At 36.1% G+C, this 4,032-nt stretch overlaps 1 non-coding gene across 1 annotated transcript; it reads left to right on the top strand.

Moving 5' to 3' along the window:
* Positions 1-829: 829 nt before the first annotated feature.
* On the top strand, positions 830-937 carry LOC112725310 (small nucleolar RNA R71). Its single transcript, XR_003164426.1, has one exon. It is a non-coding gene; the product is annotated as a small nucleolar RNA R71 (small nucleolar RNA).
* The last annotated feature ends 3,095 nt before the right edge of the window (positions 938-4,032 follow it).

The raw sequence follows: 4,032 nt of genomic DNA, 5'->3' as shown, positions 1-4,032 counted from the left end.
GTCCATTGAGGTCTTCCTCAGTGAAAATCACTGCCTCTTCCTCCTCTCTAGGTTCGGCCATGTGAGACGTGTTTATAGCCTTGCACTCTCTCTTTGGATTCTCTTCTGTATTGCTTGGGAGAATACTAGGAGGGAGTTCAGTAATTTTCTTACTCAGCTAACCCACTTGTGCCTCCAAATTTCTAATGGAGGATCTTATTTCAGTCATGAAACTTTGAGTGGTTTTAATTAGATCAGAGACTATAGTTGCTAAGTCAGAGTGGCTCTGCTTAGAATTCTCTGTCTGTTGCTGAGAAGATGATGGAAAAGGTTTGCCATTGCTAAACCTGTTTCTTCCACCATTATTGTTGTTGAAGCCTTGTTGAGGCCTCTATTGATCCTTCCATGAGAGGTTTGGGTGATTTCTCCATGAAGGGTTATAGGTGTTTTCATAGGGTTCTCCCATGTAATTCACCTCTTCCATTGCAGGGTTCTCATGATCATAAGCTTCTTCTTCAGGGGAAGCTTCCTTAGTACTGCCTGGTGCAGCTTGCATTCCAGACAAGCTTTGAGAAATCATATTGACTTGCTGAGTCAATATTTTATTATGAGCCAATATGGTATTCAGAGTATCAATTTCAAGAACTCCTTTCTTCTTATTTATCCCATTATTCACAGGATTCCTTTCATAAGTGTACATGAATTGGTTATTTACAACCATTTCAATGAGTTCCTGAGTTTCTGCAGGCGTTTTCTTCAGATGAAGAGATCCTCCAGCAGAGCTATCCAATGACATCTTGGATAGTTCAGATAGACCATCATAGAATATACCTATGATGCTCCATTCTAAAAGCATGTCAGAAGGGCACCTTCTGATCAATTGCTTGTATCTTTCCCAAGCTTCATAGAGGGATTCTCCTTCCTTCTGTCTGAAGGTTTGGACTTCCACTCTAAGCTTGCTCAACTTTTGAGGTGGAAAGAACTTTGCCAAGAAGGCATTGACTAGCTTTTCCCAAGAGTTCAAGCTTTCTTTGGGTTGTGAATCCAACCATGTCCTAGCTCTGTCTCTTACAGCAAAAGGGAAGAGCATAAGTCTGTAGACCTCAGGATCAACCCCATTGGTCTTGACAGTGTCACAAATTTACAAGAATTCAGCTAAGAACTGATGAGGATCTTCCAATAGAAGTCCATGAAACTTGTAATTCTGTTGCATTAGAGAAACTAATTGAGGCTTACGCTCAAAGTTGTTTGCTCCAATGGTAGGGATTGAGATGCTTCTCCCATAGAAGTCGGGAGTAGGTGTAGTAAAGTCACCAAGAACCTTCCTTGCATTGTTGGCATTGTTGTTGTTTTTGGCTGCCATGGCTTCTTCTTGTTTGAAAAGCTCTGTTAGGTCCTCTACAGAGAGTTGTACTTTAGCTTCTCTTAGCTTTCGCTTCAAGGTCCTTTCAGGTTCAGGATCAGCCTCAACAAGAATGCTTTTGTCTTTGCTCCTACTCATATGAAAGAGAAGAGAACAAGAAAGTATGGAATCCTCTATGTCACAGTATAGAGATTCCTTGAGGTGTCAGAGGAAAAGAAGAATAGAAGGAGAAGGTAGATAGAAGAGAATTCGAACTTATCAAGAAGGATAGAGTTCGAATTGCACCTTGAGGAGGAGTGTTAGTCCCTTAAATAGAAGGATGTGAGAAGAGGGGAAGAATTTTCGAAAATTAAATTAAAAGATTTTGAAATAATTAAAAGAAATTTTGAAAATTTGATTGATGATTTTCGAAAACTAAGATTGGGAAAGAAATTAAGTGATTTTTGAAAAGATTTTGAAATTAGAAATAAAAAAGATATGATTGAAAATTAATTTTGAAAAAGATGTGATTGAAAAAGATATGATTGAGAAGATATGATTGAAAATCAAATTAAAAAGAGAAAGTTTTAAAATTAAAGTTGATTACTTAACTAACAAGAAATTAAAAGATATGATTCTAAAATTAAAACTTTTGATCTTTTCTTAATAGGCAAGTAATAACTAGAAAATTTTGAATTAAATTATTAATTGTAGCAAGAATTTTCGAAAATAGTAATAAATAAAAAAATTTGAAAAGAAATTGATTTTGAAAAGATATGATTGAAAAGATATGATTTGAAAAAGATTTGATTTTGAAAAATTATGAAAATTTGAAAAAGATTTGAATTAAAAACAAAATCTTCCCTCTAGTGTCCTTCTGGCGTTAAACGCCCAGAATGGCATCCATTCTGGCATTTAACGCCCAAAATCCTACCTTTTTGGGCGTTAAACGCCCAACCAGGTACCCTGGCTGGCGTTTAAACGCCAGTTTTCCTTCTTCACTGGGCATTTTGAACGCCCAGCTTTTTCTGTTTAATTCCTCTACTGAATGTTCTGAATCTTCAATTCTCTGTGTTATTGACTTGAAAAGACACAATTTAAGAATTTTTTTAAAAAATTTTTTTTATGATGAGAAACAATAATAAAAAGAATGCAACTAAGATCAAATAAACAATGCATGCAAGACACCAAACTTAGAAGTTTGTATACTAAGGACTATAGCAATTTGAAAATGCATATAAGAAACAACAAAAGACACAAAATAAGAGAAATTAAAGATCAGAGCACTGAAATCATCAAGAACAACTTGAAGATCAATGAAGAACATAATGCATGAAATTTTCAAAAATTAGAAGAATAAAGACATGCGATTGACACCAAACTTAAAATTAGATACTAGACTCAAACAAGAAACATAAAACATTTTTTATTTTTATGATTTTATAAATTTTTTTTTGTGATTTTCAAAACTTATATAGAAAAGAAAATAAAGGGAATCAAAACTTTTCATAAGAATTCCAGGAATCATGCAATGTTAGTCTAAAGCTTCAGTCCAAAAAGGATTAGACATGGCTAGTCAAGCTTCAGCAGGACATTACATTCAATAGCTAAATTGATGAGAATCAATCAGCTTTTGTGATGATAAGAACATCACCTTGAAACTCTAGAATTTATTCTTAAAAATTCTGAAAAATAAAAAGAAAAGTACCTAATCTAAGCAACAAGATGAACCGTCAGTTGTCCAAACTCGAACAATCTTCGGCAACGGCGCCAAAAACTTGGTGCACGAAATTGTGATCATCAACAATGGCACCAAAGGACTTGGAGCTCTCAAACGTGAATCACACTTTGTCACAATTCCGCACAACTAACCAGCAAGTGCATTGGGTCGTCCAAGTAATACCTTACGTGAGTAAGGGTCGATCCCACGGAGACTGTCGGTTTGAAGCAAGCTATGGTCATCTTGTAAATCTCAGTCAGGCAGATTCAAATGGTTATGGAGGATTGATAATTAAAGATAAATAAAACATAAAATAAAGATAGAGATAGAGATACTTATGTAATTCATTGGTAGGAATTTCAGATAAGCGTATGAAGATGCTTTGCTCCTCTTGAACCTCTGCTTTCCTATTGCCTTCTTCCATTCATTCATACTCCTTTTCATGGCAAGCTTCATGTTGGGCATCACCGTTGTCAATGGCTACTTCCCGTCCTCTCAATGAAAATGTTCTACGCACGCTGTCACCGCACGGCTAATCATCTGTCAGTTCTCGATCATGTTGGAATAGGATCTATTAATCCTTTTGCGTCTGTCACACACCCAACAATCGCGAGTTTGAAGCTCGTCACAGTCATCCCTTTCCAGATCCTACTCAGAATACCACAGACAAAGTTTAGACGTTCCGGATCTCAGGAATGGCCGCCAATAATTCTAGCCTATACCACGAAGATTCTAATCTTATATTAGAAACCTAAGAGATACACATTCAAGCTTGTTTGCATGTAGAACGGAAGTGGTTGTCAGTCACGCATTCATAGGTGAGAATGGTGATGAGTGTCACATAATCATCATGTTCATCATGTTCTTGGGTGCGAATGAATATCTTGGAGAAGAAATAGACTTGAGTTGAATAGAAAAACAATAGTACTTGTATTAATTCATGAAGAACAGCAGAGCTCCACACCTTAATCTATGGTGTGTAAAAACTCCA

Source organism: Arachis hypogaea, chromosome 11 (genome assembly GCF_003086295.3).
Source record: "Arachis hypogaea cultivar Tifrunner chromosome 11, arahy.Tifrunner.gnm2.J5K5, whole genome shotgun sequence".
NCBI classification, from domain to species: domain Eukaryota; kingdom Viridiplantae; phylum Streptophyta; class Magnoliopsida; order Fabales; family Fabaceae; genus Arachis; species Arachis hypogaea.
This window is presented reverse-complemented; position numbering and strand designations above follow the sequence as displayed.